Source organism: Microcebus murinus, chromosome 6 (genome assembly GCF_040939455.1).
Source record: "Microcebus murinus isolate Inina chromosome 6, M.murinus_Inina_mat1.0, whole genome shotgun sequence".
Classification (NCBI taxonomy): domain Eukaryota; kingdom Metazoa; phylum Chordata; class Mammalia; order Primates; family Cheirogaleidae; genus Microcebus; species Microcebus murinus.
In genome coordinates, this window is record NC_134109.1 from 60,125,441 (window position 1) to 60,153,370 (window position 27,930).

Below are 27,930 nucleotides of genomic sequence, written 5' to 3' on the forward strand. Positions count from 1 at the left end.
TGTCATATCTTACAAATCCTCTACTTCTTCACACAAGGTTGAACTTTTACAAAAATAGGTACTTTTTTTTCACCCCTTCTTTCTATTCCATGCCTTTCTTAAGACATGTCCTAGTTAGTTAACCTGGGGAGTGACTCCATCAGCCAAGTGACAGTAGTCAGCCTGTGTCTGAAAGGGACTTAATCTCTGGCAGCTTTTTCTTGTTCTTTGATTTGAATTCTTCTGTCCAAGAATGCTGGCTTCCCTCTTTGGATTCATCTGTGTCAATGCCAGGAGCATTGTCATGGCAAAAGAGATGTAGGTGTAAATGAGGAAACTTCACTGTGCTTTTTGTTCAGTCAGTTGGTTAATACTTATTTAGCTCTGCTGTGACATATCAAGAGTGTAACCCTGGTCCCTAGGGGGTCCTGATTTAAGGCAGACAAAATAATGGCAAGACAAAAAATAATGTTCAAACTGGGCTGCAAGAAATTCTTTTGCTACCTAGTCCTTGTTCCAGCACTGTTTGTCCCTTTGTGTTCTAGGACTTCCAAAGTTTCCTTTGGTGGGTTTCAGCAGAGCTGTACATCACAGCATGAGCTCTGGGGCTGGCAAATCCTTGGGCTGTGGTGTTAGGAGTGTCTCCCTGGTCCTCTTTGTGGAGAGTGGTAGAGAAGGAAGGGGGCTGGGAAGGTTCTCTGTGCATCCTTTCTGGGGGTTAAGAATGTGGGCTTCAGAGTCAGGCTTGGCTGTGTTGTATTACCTAAGGGTAAGATTTTAGCCTCTCTGAGAGCTGAATTTCTCATCTGTAAAATGGGGATAACAGTACCTGCCTCCTAAGGCAGATGTAACGATTAAGTTAAAACATGCATGCAAAAATACCTAGAGCAGAGCCTGCCATGCAGTTAGGTGCTCGTCTTGCTCCTCTCTCATCCTCCCAAACCTCCAGTGGGACCTAGGACTTTGAAAACAGTGCTAGTGTCTCTCTGGAAAAAGGCTATGGTGTTTGTTAAGCTGCTCCAATGGCCCAGTCAACAGACTAAGAGTTATGGTCCCCAGAGTCAATCGACCTATTGTTATTAAATTGCCTTGGCCCTGCAAACTTCTGGAGTTGTCATTTTGCACTGTTATTGATTTATAGTTTTCTTCCTACTCTTCCCTTGCAGATGTTGTTACTAGTCCAGGGCAGTAGATGGAGCCATTTTACTAAGTATCAATAACGCTTACAAATTGGAACCCTCTTTCCTGCACTAAAAAAACCCAGAATTCTTATCATATGCATTAGCATAGCCATATATTCCATCACATTAAAGAAATCCCTTTACATTTTTGTGTTTTTCTTTCATTTATAATAGGAAGAGTGTAATGCTTAGAAATCACCCAGAAGTTCATGTGTTTGATTTAGTTCCATGGTTTAGGAGAACAAGAAAAACATGAAGTAGATTTAAAGGGAAGCCACAAATTTGATTGAAATTGGAAAGTGAAATGTATGAGGAAAGGTCAAATAAAAGTGGATAGCTTTGTGTTTAAAGAATGGGTAGGCAATGTCATGGTGGGCTCTCACAATGAAGGGTTTCTAGGGAAGATGGCAAGCAGCTATTATGCTCCACTGCAGGGAAGAATAGAACATGAAGAAATGGACTTATATGAGCACATGGGAGATGTTAGCCACAGGGAAGAATTTCGGGAACAGAGTATAATATCATAATGAGGAAAATTGTCAAATTTTTCTTTATTGATATCAAAAACAAATTAGGCAAGGTTTCAACATATCCAGATTTGATTATTTGCCATTCTGCAAGAAGATGGAGGAATGTTTTCTCTTATTATGAAGCTTATTTGAACCCTGGCATGACATAGGCTAGGATAATGCTCTTGCAGACCACTGGCACAGGCTAGGACCGATGTGACTTAACAGGATTAGCAGTGTTTTCAAATGTGTCCCATTATTGTATATATCTTTTCATTATATTAGAAATCTATAGGAGTCACTGGCATTTTTTCTTGGTTTCTAAAATGTATAAGGGTTTCGCTAGAGGGCAGAAAACAACAGCAGGCAAAGAAAGAATAACAGATATCTTCCTTGACACTTATATTTTGGACCTCTCTCTTGTTACTTATCATATGGTCTCTTAGACTGTGGTTTTGTTTTGTTTGTTTGCTATTCTTTACTTATACCTGTTCTATCTGGTAGATGAATATGGTGGTTACATATTCATGATTACACACCATCTCCACATGAGGGCGCCAAACTTGACTTTCTGCCCGGAAGCACCCAAAGTCCATCTAGTGAGTATGTGGTGGATTGGTCTCCTTTCTTCCTCTCCTGCCACACAGAACTGTGACTCTGCCCCCCACCCCCACCCCGGGTCCCATCTTCATCCTGGGGGAATGGCATATGACTTTTCAGGTTCTTCAGATTCCTCAGAGCAAATAACACATAAGACAAAACTTTCTATTGCTCATAATAACTGCCTCCCACTGCTTAACTCAGCTGTGTTATGCTAACCATACTATAGCTTTCCAAAAATCATCTACCAGGAAGGGGTGAGGTGAAGAAATAAAGAGGGTGCTGGTGGTGGAGGATTGTGTTGAGGTGGAGAAAACCCAGTTTGGCTGTTTTTTCCCTTGCTGATTATTAATGTAATGCATGCTCATTATAGAAAATGAGCCTGCAGACCCTGAACCAACCAACACCTGCATTGTGACCTTGTTACAGACCATGAAGCAGAGGACTCAGTTAAGTTGTGTTTGGATTCCTGATCCACAGAAACGGCGAGATAATGAATATGTATTGTTTTTATGTTAGAGGCAAGGACCCTCAAAGACCCTCAACTCCCCTATGACTCGTCCTACGCACGAACTTCGCCCTGGAAAATTCCAGCTATAGCTCCGAGAAGAACGCAGTCCATGACGTGCTGACCACGGAATGCTCCAGGATGTGTTGACTGCAAATGTTCCGGTTGGAGATGAGTAATCAGTCAAAAACAAGATACGATAAGACACTGATTAGGGCTAATCAACCCAGACCCAAGCCTCATCGTCACCACTCTATGTTTTGTTTTGACTTCCTTGTTTTTGTATGCTTATAAAACCCACTAAAAATCTAAGTAAAGCAGACCTTGACAACCCTTTGCTTGGTCTCGTTTCTCTCTCTCGCTCATCTCTTTCAGGCACGGTCCCCCTCGCCCCCGCGAGTAACAGAAGGTCCCGCGGGCCGGGACATTTTTAGATGCCAACATTTGGATTAATTTGCTATGTAGGCCAATACAGTGCCTTGCTTGGTTTCCTTCCATTACGTGTCTTGCTTCCCCCATTCTCTTATCAGTTTTTCCTGAGACCCTTCCTTAATCAATTACTTGCACATGAATCTTCTCTAAGACATATAGTCCTAGGCAGAAGATTCTAATGATGGGATTCTAAAATTGGATAACTCATCAGCCAGATGGCAACAGGACCATCATTGTAGTAAGTGCAGTGTTGTGGGCATATTATAGCCTCACAAATACTAAGACTTTCCTCTATGATGAATTAGGATGGAGAAATAGGTAAAGGGGTTGTTCTGGTTGATGTACTATCTATCTCTAGTATTTGAGAAATTCGAGGGAAGTGGTAATTAAAAAGAAAGTGAAATTGGCTGATTTTGGGTGGTTACTGATGTATTGAAGAGAGAAAATAACAAGTGTGTTACCAAAATAGAGCATGGTGTGAAGTCTGAATGCCTCTAATGAAGCAGCCAGAAGGCAGAGCGTGCTTAAGATAAGGCTCAGGGTCTGAGTAGAAGAGTAACAGAACTTCAGAGAGACTAAATTAGTAGCGTCTCCTGTGCTAAAGTCAAGGTCCTGATATGGAAGCTGTAACACCCTGAGACTTGGGATGGGGACAGGTGAGTGCACTAGAGGACATTGGATCCCCAGATTCCCCTGAACTGTCTGGGCCTGCAGAAATGGACCATTTCTTCCTGCTAGAGGACAGTAGCACCTACCCTTGTCTGCAGACTATGCAAAGGCTGTGACTGAAGCAGATACTTTATGTGCTGTCCTCATAATCTGCTGTCACCTCCCTTCCTGGCCATCATACTAATAATTTGGGTCAAATATTGTCATGTTCCAACTGGGGAAGTGCCGGCCCTGCTGAAGGAGAAAGGAGCTGAGCTGCAGGGCCTGGCTAATAGGAACTGACATGTTAGCCAGGGAAAGGACCTCTAGAGTGGTGGGCTGGCAGTGTGAGCTACTGTATGGAGTTAGATAAAGAGACAGTTTGTTAATATGAATATATTCTCTTGTGATTTAGGATTTAATGTTCTGGCAAGGGCTCCTGGAGACAGTCTCAATATTCTGCTAGATGGCTCCTGGAACATTCAAAAAATGAGGGCTCACAGTAAAGGAGGTAGAAAGGCCAGAACTGCCTTGGCATAGCATCAAGCACGGAATTAACAAGCAAGCAAATATGTCAGTTGTCAACTTATTGTTTCTCATCTCCAAATCCCCCCCCCTTTCTATTTTTCTTTTCTGCTTTGTGATTTTGAAGCTAGACTATGTAATCGTTTCTCCTTTGCCATCTAGTACAATATTAAGCTTCATTAATAGAGGGTGCTGGAGAGGTGCTGCAAAGTGTCAGGAGGGAAGGAGCTTGTCTTCCTGGTTTTGGTGTGATTTTTCTTTTTTCCCCCCTCTAATGGTGTGGCTGCTAACAGTGGGCAGAGGCCCACTGGCTCTCACTCCCCTGTGAGTTTCTGTAGTACTCCAGCTAGCTGCTTCCTGTGGGTCAGCTCCGGTTCACCATTGCTGACTTCACTGTCAAGGGTAGGAGGGTGCCTACAGGGTTCTAAAAGCCAGAGCCCAATTGATCATGGTTTTATTAGAAATTAAAAGGAAATGGCCTGGCCATGGTGCTTCATACCTGCAATGCTAGCACTTTGTGAGGCTGAGGTAGGAGGAATTCTTGGCCAGGAGTTTGAGACCAGAATGGACAATAATGAGACCTTATCCGTACAAAAAATACAAAAATGAGCCGGGCTTGGTGGCGTGTGCTTGTAGTCCTAGCTTCTCTGGAGGCTCAGGCAGGAGGATCGCTTGAGCCCAGGAGTTGGAGGTTGCAGTAAGCTGTGATGATGCTATTACACTGGCTGACAGAGTGACACCCTGTTTTTTGAAAAAAATTCTACTAGAATATTACTTTATTTGTCTAGCAGGGGAAAAAATCCAAAGAACAAAATTGAAGATCTGGTGGCCAGTAACTTGATTCAAATTGCTACAATGGAGAGTCATGGCCATTCATCCATTTTCCAGACCTAAGCCAATTCAAAGACTCGGAATCCCTTGTTTGAAGGGTAGCTGCATCCCCTTGGGAAGGACCTTGCAATGTTGCCACAAGTATATACTATCAGTCTCCCCTCAAGCCTGCCCCCATGGGACCTGTGGCCATTTACTAGAGTCACTGTGCACTGAGGAAAGGGCAATACCTAGGTATTACTAGGCACTGGCTCTGAACTGATGCTAGTTCCCAGGGAAGCAAAATGCTACTGTGGCCCCACAGTCAAAGTGGGGGCTCATGGTAGTCAGGTAATAAATGGAAACTTCAATCAATTCCAATTTACAATAGTGCAGTGATTCATGGACACTTCTGTGGTTACTTTTCCAATTCCTGAGTACAATATTGGAATAAACATACTTGTTATTGTCAGAATACCCACCTGGCCATTATGATAGGCAGGACAAAGTAGAAACTTTTGGAATTTCCTCTCCCTACCATGGTAGTAAATGAGAAGCAATGCTATATCTCTTGGTGACAGATATTATTGCCTCCATTAAAGACTTGCAAGATGCAGTATTGGTAATACCTGTCATTCCCATTTAACTCATCAGGTTTACTTGTACAGAGTTTGGATAGATCTTTTTTTTTTTTGAAATCATCAAAAGGAGTTTTATTGACTAGCTCGAGCTAGGGTCTAAGTCCCAGAGCACTGATACGGCGGCCTCTATTGGGACAAAGACAGGATAGACCTTGAAGAATGACTAATGGTATTGTTTTTTTGAGACAGGGTCTTGCTCTGTTGCCTGGGCTAGATTGCAGTGGCATCCTCATAGCTCACAGCAACCTCAAACTCCAGGGCTCCTGAAATCCTCTCCTGCCTCAGCCTCCCAAATATCTGGAACTACAGGTGTGTGCACCATGCCTAGATAATTTTTCTATTTTTGGTAGAGACTGGGTCTCACTCTTGCTCAGGCTAGTTTTGAACTCCTGGCCTCAAGCAATTGTCCTGTCTTGGCCTCCCAAAGTGCTAGGATTGTAGGTATGAGCCACCATGCCCAGCCCAATATTGTAATCTTAATCAGGTGGTGACTCTGATTGTAGCTTCTGTCTCAGATACTGAATCTTTACTGAAACAAATGAATATAGCCCCTATCACTTGGTGTAGACCTAGCTAATGCTTTTCTCTCCTTATCAATTTGTAAGAACCACCAGAAGCAGTTTGCTTATACCTGGAAGGGCCAAAAAGACACCCTCACTTTTCTAGGACCCTGACTGGTAGCCAAACCATTCTCTGCAGTCTAGGAATACAGGTATATCTTTACCTTGGACAACTTTTCTTTTCCCACAAAATGGATGACCAGGTAGATTCACCAAAATCCTCCCCCTGGTCTTGTGGGTGCACTTGTGGGAGTGGGCAAAAAGTGACAGCATATTTGTATTGCATATGATTCCCCACTAGTGAACATCTACTGCAGAAGAGACATGGTCAACCAGTTTGTCAGAGGACTTGTCCAATAGATATCAGCCAGCCTTTGTCCCCAGTCACCCAGTGCTTGTACAAAGGGCCCACAAGTGGAGTAGCCATGATGGCAGAGAAAGAGGTTATCCATGTGTTGGGTCTCCTTTTACCAAGGCTGATCTAGCTATTGCCACTGCTGAATATTTGATCCTTCAGCAGCAGAGACTGGGTCTGAGCCCTCAATACGGTGAAGATCTGAGGAGACCAGGCAGACACTGGGTCACAAGTTGATTGTATCAGATCCCTTCTACCCTGGAAAGCGTAACAATTTGTCTTAGTTGGAATGAATCGAAATGTATATAGGTATGGATTTGCCTTTCCTGCCTTTAGTTTCTCAGCTAGTACCACTATCCAAGGTCTCACAGACTGATTTGCCAGCATGGAAATCCACATATTACCCAGACCAGTGTGTACTCACTTTAAATTTGAGAGGACGTATGATCCCAGAGTCACTGATCTTTCCTATTTTGCATAGTATGCTGATTGGCTTAAGCCTTGGAATAACTTCTAGAAGGTATGGCTAAAGTGTCACCTTGAAGAAGATAATCTGCAAGTTTAGAACACTGTCCTTCAAGGTTTAGTATTTCTCTTGAGTCAGCGGCCGTTATGTGGTTTTGTGTAGAGCATGAGTCTGGGTTCCAAGGGGTGGAAGAAGGATTGATCACCATTAATCCAGTGACCTGGTTGGGGAATTTGTGCTTTTTGTCCTGCAATTTTAGGTTCTGGGGTTCTAGAGGTGCTGGTTCTCAGAGGGGGATACATCGGGCTTCCCGGGGAGAGTCCTACTAAACCTAAAACAATGGTTATACCTTGTCATTTTATACCTTTCGTGACATTGGTTAGCAGGCTAAGAAAGGAGCCATATCGGCAGGAGTGAGTGACCTGATTGTCGAGAGGAGGTGGGCCTGCTACCCCATAATGGGCAAAGGGAATAGTGTGCTCAGACTCAGGGGATCCACTGGGCTGTCTCTCGGTGCTATTATGTGAATAAGGAATTACAGCTGCTGCAGCCTGCCAAGGACACAGTAGCTAAGAGCTCAGATCCCTCAGGGGTGAAGGTCTAGGTCACCCACCAGGACAATGACCTAGACCAGCCATCATGTGAGCCAAAGGGAGAAGAATCTAGAGTGGTTGGTATCAGTTACGGCTTAGGAACCACCTGCAGCAATAGGAACTATGGCTTGTTTTTCTAACTTGCTCTTCTCAAGAGGATCATACTAATAATAAGGATAATCGTAATTTATAAAGCTCATATGTTCTTGGCTCTGTTTTAGGTGCTTCATATTTGTAAACTCACTTAATCCTCACAAAACCCTATGAAGTCAGTAGTGATGTTATGATAGTTTTACAGGTGATGAAACTGAGACCCAAGTCGAAGTAACTAAGAGATCAGGCTGCAGAAGAGGATGTCAGTGACGGGATAACTTTGAATTGGCTTTTGATCCTTTGCGTCGAGGAAGGAAGGATGGCTAACAGATTTGGTGGCTGTAGAGAGGTGTTTCAGGCGGAGGGAGTGGGATAAACAGGTATGCAGGGACCAAGTAGAGATGTGTACGTGGGGAGTGATAGTTATGCGAGTCTGGCTGGAGATCAGGACTGGTTATGGGAAGGGAATGGGAGATACATTTTAAAAAGTAGGTCTGGGTTATACTAGGTAGAGTTCTAAAGCCAAGTTTAAAATTTTGAATTTCATTTTTGGCAACAACGGGGGATGATGGAGGGTTTTTAAGGACAGATGTGGTGTGATTGAAGGAGCTCTCTAGAAGATTGCTTTCCAAATGCTGGGTGGTAAGCAGATGCCAGCCTGGCTGCCTGAGGATCACTTGGGGACATTTTATAACACGGATTCCTGGGACACGCCTAGGGTAGTTACTACACATATATCTCTGTCAACTGTCTTTTCCCTTTGCCTTATCCCTGACAGGTTCCTTTTCCACTTTGAATTGAAGGCCCCCTTTCTTGCTTCCTTATGTTTATTTGTGACATCAGTTAATTATGACTTCTGGCTCACATAGCTATTTTGTCTGTGGTTACTCAATTCCATCCTCAAATGCTTGGGAACCTTAAGATTTTCTTTTTGGAGGTCTTGCTAATAAAACTCTTGAAGAATATTCCTTTCTCTCTTGGAGTCCAAATATAAATTCTTCTGATAACTTTTAAAAAGATAATTTTCATATTTCTCTTTTGCCTTCAGTTTTCCAAGCTAAACAGTATTTGTCCTTTTAATGGTTCCAACTGGGTCATGGCATCAGAACTTCCATATTCTGCCAGGTTCCAGTGTTCCTATGCTCTCCTTAGGCAGTGCTACTAGAATGGCACACAGTACTCTAGATATCATTCTGATCCACGTAAACTAGAGTGGGGCCGTTGCCCCCAGCCCTCCCGCACTGGAAACTAGATCTCCACTCAGATTCACTAAGAGCCCAGCAGTCCCCACACTTTGCTGCTTGTACAGCTTGTGGCCACTGAAGTCTCCAGGCCTTTCCTGTTCTTGCTCCTTGTCATCTCTTTTAACAATTGCACGTGACACTTGGTTCCTGGGGAGTCATTGAGGAACTAGACTCACTACGTTAGCTAATTTATTCTCCCATCCATTCTTTTGAGGAAGCTTTCTCTAGGGGTCTTGAGCCACCATGTGAGAGGTCGTCATACCCTGAGACCACCATGCTGGAGTCTCAGTATGAGATAGTTCCAGCTGAGCCCTGCTGTCTAGCCATCCCACCAGGGTGACAGACATATGAGTGAAGCCATCTTGGACTCTGCAACCAGTCTTGCATGAGCTGAATACCAGCAAGTGACCTCACCGATTACAGTTGATGTCCTATAGACCAAAGGAACTGCCCAACTGAGTCTTGATTGAATTCCTGACCCACGGAATCAGAAGATGTGGATGCTTGTTGTTTTAAGCTGTTTAGTAAGAAGCAATAGATAACAGGAACAGAATTTGGTCCCTGGAAGTGGGGTGCCGCTCTAATAAAACTGTAAAACATGTGACATTGGCACAGCCATGATTCCATCCATTTTTCTTGTTCTTTTTCTTAAAATGACACAAACCTGTATTTGCTTTCATTATTAAATATTTTTTTTATGTTCTAGATTTGGTTATAGCCCTTTATTTTTTCCATAAAACTAAAACCCAAAACTTTTTTGTTTGTATATTTTGCCATTAGTCACAAAGAATAAGAACTTTCAAATGGAATTTGTTTTTGTTCTTTAACTGGTGTAGATGTGCCCTGATCACTGGTTTTTAGATGAGTAGACATAGAAAAAAATTGATACCTAGGAGATAGATAAAATGTGATAATATATTCTTTCCCAAAAATTAAGACTTAATTCACATACCATAAAATCTATCTATACTCTTTGATGTATACAGTTCAATGGTTTTTAGCATGTTCAGCAAGTTGTGAAACCACCACCACGACCTAATTCTAGAACATTTTCATTACTGCCAAAGCCATACCGTACCAGTTAACAGTCACTCTCTATTCCACTTACCCTATCCCTGTTTGGACTTCTGACTTCTTGCTGTCACATATGTGTGCACACTTGAACCTTCCATTTTGGTAGCTGACTGGCACTTTTTTTTTTTTCTTCCTAAACTGTGCAGAGGAAGATCATTCATTTAGAGCTCTAATATCTCACCTATTAAATTATACTGGATTTTTAAGAAGTGATGAACCCATTTGCAAAAGGGGCTTTTGTCACCATTTCTCCCATCTTGACCTCCATGTCTTCAATATTCATACTAGTCTTTCCAAATACCCATTCTCTTAAAAGAAGCAAAATAGAAGTTGCACAATTCTGCTTTCTCTGATCTGTTAACATAACACCGTAACCTCTACTAAACAAACTTACATCTTCCTTGTTCTTGCTCCAAATGAAGTCACAAAAACTTTTTTATTTTTTCCTCACTGTCCTTAGCAGCACTTGTGCATTCTGAGCGTTGGCCTTTCTGACACAATTCCTATTGGTTTGTGCCCCCTTTTGTGTTGAATCTTGATTATGGGTTTCTTGACTTCATCTGTGGTACATGTGTCCTGAGATTGCTAAGGCACTTTCTATGTAGCCACATCTCTCTTTGCTCTCTTTTCTTCTTCCCAGAAATAATTTTCAGGAATTAGCTCAGAATTTTATTTCTGAAAGCCCTACCTCCCTGCATAATTTTTCCTTGTAGGGCCATAGGCCGAGGCCCCATAGCTATATTCTCTTCCTGGCAGTGCACAGAGAGGGTCTGCCTCCAGTGATGCCAGCTTTCCCTTCCCTGATGGTCACCCCTCCAGGATGACAAAGTCCCTTTGTTCCCCAAGGTTCTCATCACTTCATCTTCACCAAACAGCTCTCCTGTTTGGTGTGGGTGCAGAAGAGCAGTTTCCTTCATTATTTCCCCTACCTCTGAGAGCTCATATTGTCAGGCTGAATTTGTCAGATGTACTTTTATGACTGGAATAGGACATCGCCTTTGTAAGACCTTTGTGGTAGGTGATCATTTGTTCTTTTATAAACATTCATGAGGTACAACTTGCAGAAACCCACCTGAGAGTAGGGATGAAAGGAACAGAGGAAGCTCGTAGCCTGAGCTGACAGAAAACAGGGCCACATAGGCACATATCTTGTTTCTCTAGAAAATAATGCCATTTTAATCACCACTTTTTGGGAGTAGTCAGGTAATTTACTTACTTTCCCATGCATATATATGATTAAATTAGAATTCTGGCTCTAACCTAACTGACTTTAGGCAAATTACTTTACCTCTCTAATCTTTGGTTTCCTTATTTATAGAATAAGAATGAGAACTCCCAGCTTTTAGAATTTGTGATATATTAAAGATGGCTGCCAAATTTTTTGACTGTTTCTATTGACAGGGAAAAAATCTTTGTCTCTGCTCCTTCAACCTGGGCTCTATAATTGCTTGACCAATAGAATATGGCAGAAGTGACAATGTGCCAGTTTCTGAGCCCAGGGTATAAAAGATTGGCAGCTTCTACTTCTCCTGTCTTGGAAAGCTTTCACTAGGGGTCTTGAGCCAGCACGTAAGAAGTCTAAGCTGGGCTTGGTGGCTCATGCCTGTAATCCTAGCACTCTGGGAGTCCTAGGCAGAAGGATTGCTCGAGGTCAGGAGTTTGAGACCAGCCTGAGCAAGAGTGAGACTCCGTCTCTACTAGAAATAGAAAGAGGCCAGGCACGGTGGCTCACGCTTGTAATCCTAACACTCTGGGAGGCCAAGGCAGGAGGATCATTCAAGGTCAGAAGTTTGAGACCAGCCTGAGCAAGAACGAGACCCCGTCTGTACTGAAAATAGAAAGAAATTAGTCAGACAACTAAAAATATATAGAAAAAATTAGCCAGGCATGGTGGTGCATGCCTGTAGTCCCAGCTACTCAGGAGGCTGAGGCAGGAGGATCGCTTAAGCCCAGGAGTTTGAGGTTGCTGTGAGCTAGGCTGACGCCATGGCACTCTAGCCCAGGCAACAGAGCAAGACTCTGTCTCAAGGAAAAAAAAAAAAAAAAAAAAAAAGTCCATGCATCCTTAGACCACCATGTTGGAGTCAGTATGAAACTGTCCCAGCTGAGCCCAGCTGTCTAGCTATCCCCACCAAGGTGACAGACATAATGAGTAAAGCCATCTTGGACTCTTCAGTCAGCCCATGCACAAGCTGAATACCAGCAAGTGACCTCACTGATTGCAGTTGATGTCATATAGACCAAAGGAACTGCCCAACTGAGTCTTTTTTTTTTTTTTTTTTTTGAGACAGAGTCTCACTTTGTTGCCCAGGCTAGAGTGAGTGCCGTGGCGTCAGCCTAGCTCACAGCAACCTCAAACTCCTGGGCTCAAGCAATCCTTCTGCCTCAGCCTCCTGAGTAGCTGGGACTACAGGCATGCGCCACCATGCCCAGATAATTTTTTCTATATGTATATTACTTGGCCAATTAATTTCTTTCTATTTATAGTAGAGACAGGGTCTCGCTCTCACTCAGGGTGGTTTTGAACTCCTGACCTTGAGCAATCCGCCCACCTTGGCCTCCCAGAGAGCTAGCATTACAGGCGTGAGCCACTGCGCCCGGCCCCAACTGAGTCTTGATTGAATTCATGACCCACAGAATCATGAGATATAATGATTGTTATTTTAAGCCATTCAGTGAGAAGCAATAGATAACTGGAACAGAATTTGGTGCCTAGGAGTGGGGTGCTGCTCTAATAAAACCCTAAAACACATGAAATTGACTTTAGGACTAGGCAATTGGCAGAAGCTGGAAGGCCTTGAGGCTCTTGTTAATAAAACCTGGAAGGCCACTGAAGAGAGACTATTGGTAAAGCCTGGAAGGACATGAGGAAAGTTGGATTTGGAGGCTAGAAAAGAAACATCTTTGTTATGTAATGGAGGAAAATTTGACAGCACTGTTATTAGCAAAAATGTGAGAAACAGAAAATAAACCCAGAAAACTGGTGGATTTGGCTAGAGAGATTTCCTGGCAGAATGTGGAAGGTGCCAATTGGTTTCTCTGAACCACTTATGATAAGCTATAGAGAAAGAGAGATAAGCTTAAAAAGGAAATTTCCAGTTTTCAAACAATTTTTAAAGTAGCCAAGATTTAATGAGTTTAAAAATAAAAGTGATTTTATATGCACTGTCATCCCTAAGTCTGAAATAAGTTAATAACAATGTGCACCGTAACTATGATGATGGTGGGTCTAAATGCTGTATTTCAGAGTTGCTGGAATTAACATGAAATCTGATGTTTTACATGTTAGTCATCCCCTACATGCAACTTCAGCACAAGCCAGGGCAGAAACAGGAGTAGGAAGGATTGGAAAGCTAAAGAAAAAGAACACTTAGGCGGGGCGTGGTGGCTCACGCCTGTAATCCTAGCACTCTGGGAGGCCGAGGCGGGCGGATTGCTCGAGGTCAGGAGTTCAAAACAAGCCTGAGCAAGACCCTGTCTCTACTAAAAATAGAAAGAAATTAATCGGACAACTAAAAATATATATACAAAAAATTAGCCGGGCATGGTGGCACATGCCTGTAGTACCAGCTACTTGGGAGGCTGAGGCAGGAGGATTGCCTGAGCCCAGGAGTTTGAGGTTGCTGTGAGCCAGGCTGACGCCACGGCCCTCACTGTAGCCTGGGCAACAAAGTGAGACTCTGTCTCAAAAAAATAAAAAAAAAAGAAAAAAAAAGAAAAAGAACACTTAGTTGAATCATTCAGTTAGAAAATTATAAGAAAATGCTCGTTAAGCTTTCTCCATCATTAGAAAGAAAAATAAATAATGAAAATTGACAATAAAGACACGAAGAGCTAATTTTCAATTTCAATTTGTCTTTTTGAATGATGCCTCTTTGGAATTTTATGAAGAGTAAATTACATTTGAAATGAAATCTTTTAAATGAGTTATCTTTTGGGTAGTGACTTTGCACACCTTTAAAATGCATTTTACTTATTTGTGGTGGGTGGAGTAGAAAGATGAATTCTGAAGAAGTTGAGAGGAAAATAATTTCAGGAGGTAATGGATGAACTTGGTCTGGAAGATTAATCAGGGCAGTTGCAAGAGAGTGCCAGATGCATAGCCGAAGTAAAACTAAATATCTGATTGTAATTAAAACTTTAGGTTTCTAATGGCTGCATGAAAGATATTTTAATAAACGTGAAATGCACTTTCTAAATGGCACGCTAACTTTTAATGACTTGGGTGTTTTGTTTGATTAGTAACCTGGACTGTTAAATTAAAGCCAACTGCAAGTGCATGATAAAATATTGATGGTTTCAGGCAAATGAATTGGGGGAGTTATGCTTGACAGGGTTTTTGTATCATTAAGGATTTTAACTGGTGGAAAATATATATTGCTGGTGCTTAAAGATAGTTAAAGAGGATCTTCCTGTTTATATGACCTCGTTTTAATTTTACAGTAATAATAAGGGGGAAATCTGAATTATTCACAGATGGTTGGTCAAGAGAGGTCACTTAATTAAAAAAGTGTTATTTTAATTACACCTGTTTCGCATTCCTGGAATAGGAAATTAAATATTTTGAGGCATTTGATTATTTCTGTTTCACAGAATACCTGGACTTTTTGTTGATTCTTGTGAAGACCTGAGATTGTTGCATGTGAGGCTTTTACTTCTTATTAGGAGGGAGTTTTGCTTTAAGAATAGGAGTTTTAAAAGTAATTATTTCATTGTAAATTTTAGAAATAATATTAAAAGAAAAAATACATAATTTTATGGGCATATGTATTGACGTATGTGTAAATATATATAATCTGCTACATGCAGGACAATTTCTAGAGGATAGATAATATGAGGCATAGTTGCTTCTAGGGAATAAAGCTATAGAGTCAAAAAAAGGCAAGTTTTATTTCTTACTTTATTCTTTTTGTGAAATGAGAATATGTTTTGCAGTGAGAATGCCTTATGCCTTCTGTTTTATAACAAAATTTCCCTTTGAAACCCAGATTTATCTTTTAACGATGTAACTGCTCCTTTTCATGCTTTTCTTCTCGTAACAGAACATTTTCTTGATTCTACCAGATGATATGGTTAATTTTAAGGAGCTTTTAGCATTGAATCAAGTAAATTCCCTTCCTTCCTTCTGTCTCTGCAACCATTCATGGATCTCACATATTTGGTGTTTTGTGTCTCTTAATGAATTTTATAACCTAAATAAAAGTAACTTTTTAAAAAAGACAGCTTGGCAGCATTCTCAGGGTAGCTGTCTCTTTTAAGACTTTAGCTGTGTGAAAGAAAGGAAAGAGGTGAAACTGACAAGACAGAGAAATTTTGGGGAGATGTTAGGACAGTGATTTAGGGTAGCCTAAGCACCGTGTGTTTTGATATTCCCTGCATGGAAGGACAATTAGTATCTTCTCAATTAGAGAGGAGACTTGCCAAGTGCTGGAAGGATACCTTGAGGAATAGTGATGAAACAGCCTCTTGATAAAGGAAAGAGCCAACTCTGTCCCATGGTGCTGACCTTTGGGTATTTTAAGAACTTAGGTTTGGGACTGAAAAGACACATGGAGATTCCTGGACAGTATTTCTTCTCTCTCTCTCTCTCTCTCTCTCTCTCTCTCTCTCTCTCTCTCTCTCTCTCTCTCTCTCTCTCTCTCTCTCTCTCTCTCTCGCACACGCACACGCACACGCACACGCACACACGCACATACTTCTATCCTATTGCTTTTTTCTCAAATGATTGACCCTCAAGGGGGTGAAGGATATAGAATTAATTCAAGTTTTGCCACTTACTTGTTGTATTCCTCCAGGCTAGTTTCTATACCTTTCTGGGCTTCTTGACTATGAAATGAAGATATTTATTCAATGTCAGTGTTGCTCAGATTAATATACTAATCCTCAACTACTATATTAAAGTGCAGTAAAAAGTTTTTCTTAACTTCTAAGGAGTTTTAATTGTTGGATTTATTTTTGAGATAGTGAATTTTTGTATAAATAAATAGCAGTAGTAACCATTAACAGCTACAATTTATTGAGTACCAACTGTGCTAAGTACATGTAAGTACATTATCTCATTTAATTCCTCCCGTAACCCCATTGGGTAGGCTAAATTTTGTGGGTGAAGAAACTGAAGCTCAGAGAAGTTAAGCAACTCGTTAATAAATGACAGAGCTAGAGATTAGAACCCGCAGTATTAGGTAGCATATAATTTGGCTACTATAACGGAAACCCAAATAAAACAGCTCAAACAAAATAGAAGTTTATTCTTCTCTTGTGAAGGTCTGTGGCTGAGACAGTGTGCACATGCATTTATACAATAGTTAGAGTCTCAGACTCTTTCTAGCTTTTTGCTCTGTCATCCTCAACACGCTGCTTCCATTTTATTCAAGATGGCTGCTCCAGCTGCCAGCCTCCCACTGACATTCCAGTCAGCAAGAAGGAGGAAGAAGAAGCAAACATAAGGCAGGCTCCTTCCTTTAAGGGCACAGACCCTAAAAATCTCACATCAATTCTGCTTCCATCTGGTTGACTAGAACTAGGTCATATGGCCAATTAGCTGGAAGGGAGTCTGGGGAAGGGAGTCATTATTCTGAGTAGCCATGTGTCCCACTAAAATTTTCTTTTTTCCTAAGGAAGAAGGGAGAGTAGATATTGGACAAGTAGTAGTATCTTCCTCACCTATTTTGTAAGATTGCCAGATTTAGGCTCTTGACCATGATGGTATAAGTGAGCTTCATTTTGTCAAAAGATGTCAATATTAGGGAAAACTTTCTTATAAACAGAGCTCTCCAACCACAGAAGGAGGAGTGAGCTATTTTCACTATAGGTGATTCAAACATATGCTGGTTGTCAAATGCTGCTGTGCACTGTATAAGTGTTCTGAGCATATATACTAGATAGCATATAAGTGGTGGGTAATCTTATATTTCTTCCAATTCTGAAATTCTATAGTTCAACTAAAATTGCTTAGTGGCTATATATGTTGATCCCACAAATATACACATGTATGAAAACATGAGCAAACTCTTGGACTCTCTACCATGCAGAATGTTATCTATAGACTTAGATCTATATTTGAGTTTTTTGAGACAGCATCCCATTCTGTCCCACTAGGGTAGGGTGCAGTGCTGTCATTGTAGCTCACTGCAACCTCCAACTCCTGGGCTCAAGTGATCCTCCTGCCTCAGCCTCCTGAGTAGCTGGGACTACAGGTTCATGCCACCATGCCTGGCTAATTTTTTATTTTAAGTAGAGATGGGGTCTTACTCTTGCTCAAGCTGGTCTTGAACTTCTGAGCTCAAGCAATCCTCTTGCTTCAGCCTCCCAGAGTGCTAGAATTATAGGTGTGAGCCACTGTGTCTGGCCTGTATTTGAATTTTTAAAGTTATATATGACATACTGAGCTTAGTATCTCCTTTACTTCTCCACATTAATGTCCCCATTTCTAAGCATGCTACCACCACTTTTCCAGGCTGCCCACTGGAAACTTTGGCCTATTTCTCCCTAAAATTTTCAGTATCCCAACTGTTATCAATGTTGTATAGATTTTGCCCCTTCGACAAGTTCTTCAAAAATTTTTTATCCCTTCTTTCATTCCTTCTTCCACAGCCATGGGTCATATGCACACTCATTTCTTCATGTATCTAGACTGCCACGGTGGCATCCCAAGACTCTCCCAACCCTCAAGCCTATGTCCTTGCCCATCGAGCCTTTACACTGCCAATGCGCTGATTCATATTCCACAGCTTTCCATGTGCCTCTCCTATGCTCAAGAGCTCATGAGTACCCTATTTGCCTCCATCTTGCCTACTACTTTCACAGGATTCCTTGCCTTGACTTTGGTCAAGGCCCTTCCTACCTTTGCTCCACCCAAGCTTAGCGACCTCATTCCCCTTCACTCCCAACACACACCTTCTGTGCAAACATTTTGACTCGCTGTTTAGTCTTTCTTCATTTGCCTTTTTTCTCTTGCTCCCCTCTACTCCTCCCTCTTTTCCTTTTTCCAACCCACAACTAGTTTCTGAATGCCTACCATGTGCTGGTTTCTGGAGGTGTAACTGAGAGAGCTGAGACACAGCTCCTACCCCCATGGAGCTTATGATCTAGGTAACAATTCCTGTGTCCATTACACTTGTTTATGCCTCTGAGTCTTGTCTTAGTCTGTTTCACCTGCCTGAGGCCTCTCCATTCACCCTTCCACGCAGGTAAGCTGTGTGCGGTACCTAAGGGCCAGCTCAAGCTTTACTTCTCCTTCGGGCACATTCTCCAGCCACTTCCATGCACTTCTATTCATGACGTGAATGTCTTCAGAGCACAGTCACCACTGCAGGCTGTATCTTCAAATTGTTCTTTTCACCATGAGCTAGCTGTGTAAGACTCTTGAAAGCAGGAAATATGCCTTATCTACATCTATAAGGATATTCATACACATGTATATTAATAGTTGTGTATATACCCCTGCTTCTCTCCCTCACACCCCACATCTTTAAAAATTCTCAAATTCATAAAAGTGGAGTTGTTTTTGTTCAGGCTCCTGGACTTTTCCAGACTTGTATTTCTATCCAAAGCCATGTGTAATCTTTGTGTATTCTCATGCCACAAACAACCTTTCCAGTGTTCACTAAAGGGATCTCTAGCACTTGGGGCCACCTTCCACACGGTAACAAAATTCTGATGGCTTCATGATCATTGCTATGGGTCTGATGTGAGGACAGAGTGCCACAGGAGGCGGGATTCAGATGGTTAATGCTTCACTGTGGAGTAAGACCTGGGGTCAAGCCCTGCTCTGCTAGCCTCAAGAGTATTATTAATAGCTCTGGGATCACCTAATCACACTAACTAGCTTTGTGATCTTGTTCAAATCACACTAATTAGCTATTTGTAGGATCTTGAGCAAGTTTTTAAACCTCTGAATCTCAGTTTTCTCATCTATAAAATGGGGATGAAGTTGTTATAATCATGGTTAAATGAGATAAAATAGAGAAAGTAATTAGTATGGTACCTGGCACATGGCAAATTAAGAAAATAATTTTTTTTTTTTTTTGAGACAGAGTCTCGCTTTCTTGCCTAGGCTAGAGTGAGTGCCGTGGCATCAACCTAGCTCGCAGCAACCTCAAACTCCTGGGCTCAAGCAAGCAATCTTCCTGCCTCAGCCTCCCGAGTAGCTGGGACTACAGGCATGCGCCACCTTGCCCGGCTGATTTTTATATTATATATATTAGTTGGCCAATTAATTTCTTTCTATTTTTATGGTAGAGACGGGGTCTCGCTCAGGCTGGTTTTGAACTCCTGACCTTGAGCAATCCGCCCGCCTCGGTCTCCCAGAGTGCTAGGATTACAGGCGTGAGCCACCGCGCCCGGCCAAGAAAATAATTATTAATGTAATGTGATTTTGTTAATAGAATAGGTGACTAGGCTAACTAGGCTTACCTTACTTAGGTAGCTGTTTCCTAAACACTGGTATTATTATGTCTGACATTCAAATTTGGGCCTCAGCAAAAGACAAATTGCTCTAGTTGTGGGTCTTGGGGATTGCTGTGAATGCTAAATCCACGAACACCAAAGTTTGGTAAGGTTTTGTGATCCTCTCACTTCTGGTGTGGGGCTGGATCTTCAGAGAGGCTCAGCATAGGATTTTTAAATTCATGGTGGGGATAATTAGGGAGCATTAGAGTAGACAGAGCAGTTAGAAAGACAGACTGGTCAAGACCCTTCTAGCCACCTGCATCCAAATCCAGCTTCATTCTGTATTAGAGCATAGCGTGATCCTCCCTGGGAGAAAGCAGCACATGGCCTTCTCTAAAGATTTTATGAATGGGAGTGAGAAATGGAGGAGAGCCAAAGACAGCAGCTGGGCTATTCTCTTGGACCGTACAACATAAAAAATCTTTTATGGAATAGGTTTTGAGTTTGTCTGGCACGGTGCACGAAGGGTAAATATTCTCCAGTGGCATTCCCCACCCCCATGTCCATCCCTGTTCTTTGTGAGCCCTGGGAGAGAGCACTGGCCCAAGCCCGGGCCAAGGAGTAAACAGTGCAGGCAGAGAAACAGAATGCCCTAACCCCCACCCCACTCCCACCATCCCCTCCAGGGGCTGCCAGCCCAGACAGGGCAGGACACAAGGCAGTTGCACAGACAATAAAGGTGTGTGCATGTGGCTGGGGGATATGAACAAAGGCCTAGCATGACAAGGGTCACAGGAAACCAGACTCTCCTGAGAGCTAGTTACAGGCCTACAGTGTATACCAAAGGCGGCAGGTCCGGGAACGGATCATGCATGTGGGCACACACAGCGCAGCCCCCATGGTCAGATCCCGCAGTCATCCCTGGGAAGGCCTGGCAGAGAGCAGCTCAGGCTGGGGACACCTGAAGTGATGCACATGGCAACAGAAAGGAAAGATCAGGAAGTAGGGAAGCTGCCCTGCAATGAGGCCAGGTGGGTTTTTTGGTTTTGTTGAAAAAACTTTTTAAAACCATCAGCACAGAGTTGGGGGAATTTGTTCTGACTTGTTATTTTTTGGCTGAGAGGCTTGCGGAATACTTTGAGAATCAATTTGTGTTAATAAGCCCCATTTCCAGGCTCCCTCTTCTTTCCTTACTAATGTATCTCTACATCCTTTTCCTGACCCTCTGTCACTTCTCCTGGCGGAGGGCAGTGGGGCACAGGAGGTGCGGCAGAGCTGGCTGGGGCACCGGGGCTCTGGCCCACCCGCCCGCAGGCCGCCTTTCACAGCGCTGCGCCCTGCCTTTGAAGCGGAAAAGGCATCCCACCCTTCCTTTGAGGCCCCTTTTGTAATATTGCTTTCCCCTGGCTGGTTGGATTAGTTAAAATTTCATCAGCTTCCTTAAAAAAAAAAAAATTTCCCTGTTGTCATATCATGAAAAGAGAGGATATCACTTGAAGGTGTTTGTCACCCTGAAGAAATAAGAATCGGATGCACTCTTATTCTAGAAACTTAATTTTTCTTGCAAGCTTAAGCCAGCCAGATGGTGTGTTTTGAAATATATATATATATATATTTGTGGTTTGTTCAGTGGTTTTATTAAAAGGAAAAAAAAGACCTGCTCCCCCACCCTCCCCTTCCTGTGTTTTGTGTGCTTCCAGGCAGGAGAGGGGGCAGATTTACAGACCCCAGCAAAAGACACATTCTGCAAACCAACTCAAAATAGTAGCAGCCAAGATGCGATTATGAGACCAAAGCAGTAGGGGGCAGTCTGACACAGTTGAACAGAGGTTGATGGTCTAATAAAACATCAGAAACAAGGCTCTTTGAGACAACAAAGGCAAAAATTGTGCTAAGAGCTGTAAATCTTGCATGCTAAATTCCCGTGCAAGAGACGGTCGTGGTTGTATCATAATTAAACATGCTACTAAAACATAAATCCCTTACTGATAACTTCCTCTTAGTGGCCTCATTTCCCAAGGAGTGAAGCAGAGGCTGGTCGCCCATTAGCATTAATTGGAAAGATTTCTGGTGTATTCAGTGCAGACTTGCCTTTTGTGTATTGGAAACAATAAAAGAAAAGTAAATCACCGTCGTCATTGGCACCAGTGTTCTCTAATCATCTTTATGAATACTGGACTGTGTTGGTGCTAAAGGATGGGATTTTAGTTGACTCCAGTATCCTCCAAGCTTGCAAGGCAGTGGGTGGAGGAGGAAGACCATTCATAGGTATTGTATTAGTTTATTTGTGCTGCTGTGACAAAGTACCACAAACTGAGTGGCTTTAAACAACAGGATTTTATTCTCTCAGTTTCGGAGGCTAGAAGTGCAAAATCAAGGTGTTGGCAGGGCCATGCTCCCTCTAAACCCTGTAGGGGAGAATACTGTGACTCTTAGCTCCTTGGTGTTCCTTGGCTTGTGACAGCATAACTCCAGTTCCTACCTTCATCTTTACATGGCTGTCTTCTCACAGGGACACCAGCTATGTTTGATTAGGGGTACACCCTACACCTGTGTGACCTCAACTGATTACATTTGTAAGGACCATATTTCCAAATAAGATCACATTGGGTGGTACTGGGGAATTAGGATTTCAATACATCTTTTTTGGAGGGACACAATTCAACCCATAACAGGTCATAGATATTTTTAAGTTGTTTGGATTTTGCCCCCTAACCTGATCCTGTATCATGGCACTTCCTGCACAGGGTAGATCAGTTCAGGCCGCCTACCAGATCTTCCTGCAGCTGTTTGCTAAACAGCTCCCAGAATGATCCTGTTAAAATGCAAATTGATCACAACTTGCTCCAGCTCAAAACTCTCTAAGGGCTTCCCACAGAATCTGAAATCCCCACTCAGGCCTAAGTGATTTGGCCCCAGGTCTTTCTCTGATCTTTCACCTCCTTAAGCTCCCTTCTTCCATCACTTTTTCCCCAGCCACTCCTCCTTTGACATGACAGCCTCACTCTCCCTGGGTCTGTGCTCTTGCTGTTCCTTCTGTCCAGAATACTCTTCCCAGATACATGTATGGCTTCCTCCCTCATTTCTTTTTCCCTGCTTTTTTCCCTCTTCACTTCCCCATCTAAGAGTTTATCATATCTCAATTAGTTTGTTGCCTTTCTCGCCTATAGAATAATCTCTATTAGAAGTGACACTCTGTTTTGTCTACTGCTATACCTTCAGTGTCTGGAACAGAGCCTGGCACACATTAGGTACCTAATAATTGTTTATTGAATAAATGAATGAATGTATCCCATTTAAACCTCATTCTATTTCTCAAGTTCTATCACATAGCAAAAGATTTATCAGCTACTTGGAGGAAGATCCAGAAATCAAACCCAGTTTGGTTTGACTTTTTCCAAGATGCAACAATATTGATTATTTTGCTTGTTTGATATGATTGTTGTTGTAAAATGGCGATGACTATCATTGACCAGTTGTTGCCTATGTGCAGGAGTGTACTCTAAGTTGTTTCCATGCGTTATTTTGCTATACTCAAGATACTCCTCTCAGGTACCTTTTATTTTCCTCATTTTATACATGAGGAATTGAAGCTTAGGGAGTTTAAATAATTTGCCAAATTCACACAATAATTAGAGAAAGAGAATTCAAATCCACATCAGTTATTTAATTAGGTTCTTTGTAAAAATTTAGAACACCAATATGTGAGGATAAATTCCATTTGTCAGGGCAAACAGAAATGGCAGATAGCCCTGAGGAATTGCCTTGATTTTTGGTAAAATTTGGGAGTCCACAGCTTTCTCATCCACTTTGCGCTGTTCTGTAATCTCATATTTCTCCTTTTCTGTGTCGAAGATCTCACCCTCCTGGTGTCTGGGCTTCCGCAGCTGCTGCTTCTTGAAGTAAGCATCGGTGAGATGCTTAGGGATTTTCACATTGCTGATATCAATTTTTGTGGTGGTGGCGATGACAAATTTCTGGTGTGTCCTTTGCAGAGGAACTCGATTAAGGGACAGAGGTCCAGTCACAAGTAACAAGCCACTGCCGAGTTGCTTCAGGAAAACCACCCTCTTGCCTCTGTGGCGTCCGGTGAGGATGATGAGGATGGTCCCGGGAGTGATGCTAGCTCACAGTCTTCTCACGTGTTGGCTAAACGGTTTTTTGCCGTGGCTCAACAGCTTTTGAGGCACGTCTTTGGTTGGAAAATACCTAGGCATTTTATGAAGTTTAACCACACGAGTGCCACCATTCTTGTCACCACCAACTGGTTTTGTAACAGTGGCGAGGACCTTCTCCTCCTTTTTCTTTTCAACGTTGGATTTAGCCACTGAGTATTTCCTCTTGTACATGGCCTTCCTAGAGTATGTGGCAGATCGGGAATATCTGCTGATTCCTCTGACAAGATCAGGATTTTGGCTGCAGTGTGGCTTCCCCTTCTTAACCTTTTTAACCTTGAGGTTAGCCTTTTTTACTTTGCCACCGGCTTCAGCCTTCTTGGCATCAGCCTTCTTGGCTTCAGGTTTCTTCTCTTTAGTATCCGGCTTCTTCTCAACGTTTTCACTGGCCATCTTGCAAGCTGGGAAAGAGCCACATCAGTCTTAGCTTCTTATGATTATAAGACTAGATTGACACAAGTGAGTTTATCTTGCTGTTATTGAGCTTTTACCTTATACAGAGGACTATTTGAGGCAGATAGAAGGTTTTTCAGAGTGGTTCTTTCTGTAGAGAGGGGTTAATATATATATATGATTGATTTACATATATGGAAATTATTTCTCTATATGTGATATAGTTTGGATATTTGTCTCCTCCAAATCTCATGTTGAAATTTAATCCTCCACGCGGAGGCCTAGTGGTAGGAGTTTGAGTCATGGGAATGGATCTCTCATGAGAATGGCTTGATACTGTCCTCATGATAATGAGTGAGTTTTTGCCCTATTCTTTCCTGGGAGAGCTGATTATTGAAAAGAGCCTGACACCTCCCTCTCCTCTCTCTTGTTTCCTGCTGTGTGACTCAACACACCAGCCTCCCTCTGCCTTCCACCATGATTGAAACTTCCTGAAGCCCTCACCAGAAGCTGGTGTCCTGCTTCTTGTACAGCTAAACTGTGAGCCAAATAAACCTCTTTTCTTTATAAATTACCCAGTCTTGGGTATTCTCTTATAGCTATGCAAATGGACTAAGACAGTAAGTAAAATCAATATGTTTTATTTCTTAGAGAAGTTTTAGGTTTACAGAAAAATTGAACAGCAAGTAGAGGGTTTCTATATACTTTTCCCCACTCCCATAATGGTTGCCCCTCCTATTAACAACTCCTGTTGTTGTGGCACATTTGTTATAATTGATGAACCAATATTGATACTTTATTGGTAAGTAAAGCCCATAGTTTACATCAGGGTTCACTTTTTGTGTTGTTCATTCTATGGGTTTTGTTGAATGCAAATGTCAGGTATTCAGGAGTATCTGTAGCATCATGCAGAATAGTTTCACTGGCCTTAAAAATCTCATGTTCTTTCTACCTATTCACTTCTTCTCTCCTTTCTCCCAACGTCTGGCAACAACTGATCTTTTTACAGTCTCTATAGTTTTTTTTTTATTTCAGCATATTATGGGGGTACAAATGTTTAGGTTACATGTGTTGCCTTTCCCCCCACTTCTTTCCTGGAGTCAGAGCTTCAAGTGTGTCTATCCCCCAGATTTTGCGCACTGCACTCATTATGTGTGTATATATCCATCCCCTCCTCCCACCTCCCATCTGCTTGATGCCCAATAAATGTTATTCCTTTATGTCCACTTAGGTGTTGATCAGTGAAACCAATTTGCTGGTGAGTGCATGTGGTACTTATTTTTCCAGTCTCTATAGTTTTGTCTTTTCTGGACAAACTAGCAATATGCATTTAAGGTTCCTCTGTGTCTTTGCATGGATTGATGGTTGATTTCTTTTTCTTTTTCTTTTTTTTTTGATGAATAATATTCCATTGAATGGATGTACCATAGTTTGTTTATCCATTCAATTACTGAAGAACATCTTGGTTGCTTCCAATTTTTGGCAATTGTGAATAAAGCTGATATAAACAGTCACGTGCAAGTTTTTATAGACATAGGTTTTCAACTTGTTTTGGTAAGACTATGTGTACTTTGTAAGAAATTGTCAAACAGACTTCCAAAAGAGTTGTACCATTGTGTATTTGCACCAGCAATGAATGAGAGTTCCTGTTGCTCCATATCCTTGCTGGCATTTTATCTTGTCAGTGCTTTGGATTTTAGCCATTCTAATAGGTATATAAAGGTATCTCGTTGTTTTATTTGCAATCCCCTAATGCTGTATGATGCTGAGCATCTTTTAATATATTTGCCACTTGTATGTCTTCTTCAGTGAGGTGTCCATCTAGATCTTTTGCACACTTTTTAATTGGGTTGTCAATTTTCTTATTGTTAGGTTTTAAAAATTCTTTGTATATTTTGTCCCAATAATCCTACTTCTGGAGAGCTGTCCTAAGAAAATAATAGAAAATAAATAAAGGTTTATTCAGTACAATGCTAATTGCATCATTGTTTATAACTAAATGATAGGAACAACAGTAAATTATGGTATAGACACAAAATAGAGTGTTTTACAGCTGTTAAAAATTATGTTTACTACCAGAAAAAGGAGCATGAAAGAAACTTTTGGGGTGATGAAAATACTGATGAAGCATATCTTGACTTTGAGAGTGGTTACTCAGCTGTGTACATTTATCAAAGCTCATCATACTATACATCTAAAAAGGGCAAATTTTACTACATAAAAATTATACTTTGGGCCAGGCATGGTGGCTCACGCCTGTAATCCTAGCACTCTGGGAGGCCGAGGTGGGTGGATCACTCAAGGTCAGGAGTTTGAAACCAGACTGAGCAAGAATGAGACCCTGTCTCTACTAAAAATAGAAAGAAATTAATTGGCCAAATAAAAATATATAGAAAAAATTAGCTGGGCATGGTGGCTCATGTCTGTATTCCTAGCACTCTGGGAGGCCAAGGTGGGAGTATAACTTGAGGTCAGGGGTTCAAGACCAGCATCAGCAAGAGTGAGATCTGGTCTCTACTAAAAATAGAAAAAATTAGCTGGGTGTGGTGGTGTGCGCCTGTAGTCCCAGCTACTTGGGAGACTGAGGCAGGAGGATCACTTGAGCCCAGGACTTTGAGGTTGCTACGAGCTAGGCTGATGCCATGACACTCTAGCCCAGGCAACAGAGTGAGACTCTGTCTCAAAAAATTATAAACTTATAAAAAAGAACAAATCCAGTATGGTTTTAAGGATGTGAAAATGTACAGAAAGAAACTGGAGAGAAGAATATTAAAATGGCTGCAATGATATTAAGTTTGGGTATTATTTTTTCTCCTTTATATTTTATAGATTTAAAAAATCTAAAATTAAAAAATATTAAAATATTTCTATATTAAGCATTTATAATTATTAAAAGCCCTACAAAAATCTGAGGGGAGTTTAAATACTTAATATATAAGAAATTTACTTTGTTTCATGTCTAGCCAAGTTTTTTGGAAGTCAAGGGACACATGATTGTGAGACCTGAGAGAGACGGCAGGTCTGGACGTTGCAGGCCGAGGTGTTGGGTGGCAGCATGTTGTTCTACTGATTTGGTGGAACATCCCAGGAGGCCATTCCTACCCAGATCAGTCACTTGCTTTCTGGACCGCATCAGTCATCAGAGAGGAGGTGGGTACCCTGCTACAAAGCCTGCCATTGGGTTTTGTCTGAATTCCATCTTATATTGTGGCATGGCCACAATGCAGTGTGTTGGCAGCATTTTCTGTTCTGTAAGCCAAGAAGTAACAAGGCCCGGGGACCGGCTGGGACCATGCAATTCATATATGACAGGATGGGATTTTCTTATTCTTTTTTCTTTTTTGTCCCATCTCGTCTCCTTTTCCTCTAGAGACAAGTTCTTTGGCAAGACCGAAAAAGGAAGAATACAGAGATTTTATTGGATAATAATGCTGTGAAAAGGTCAAGTTGATTAGAAGACGATTCTACTCCCCTACTCCTGCTAGAAGTATCTGGTTCTCCTTGGTCATGAGAGATTTCTTTCCACAGGCCTCCTGATTCCAAAGGACCCTTGACTGCTGAGAAAAGCAGTTCTTGGAAAAGACTCCTCATATGGCTTGCTCAGGTCACTCAGCTAGTTCTGCATCTTTGTTCCACATAAAGATATATAAAAGAGTATTGTTATTTCAAACTCTTAAGAAGAGTGAGGAGTTGAGACACTGCTGTGTGTATATGTTTTCTTCCTCTTTACTGTAGATTTTAGTTAATAATAGAG

At 41.8% G+C, this 27,930-nt stretch overlaps 1 long non-coding RNA gene and 1 pseudogene across 1 annotated transcript; one reads left to right on the plus strand and one right to left on the minus strand.

The window, feature by feature from the left end:
• Window positions 1-3,223: 3,223 nt before the first annotated feature.
• Window positions 3,224-27,930, plus strand: LOC142871383 (uncharacterized). Its single transcript, XR_012919634.1, has 4 exons — window positions 3,224-3,865; window positions 24,635-24,716; window positions 27,140-27,326; window positions 27,547-27,930. It is a non-coding gene; the product is annotated as an uncharacterized LOC142871383 (long non-coding RNA).
• LOC105868036 (large ribosomal subunit protein eL6 pseudogene) lies at window positions 23,267-24,176 on the minus strand (annotated as a pseudogene).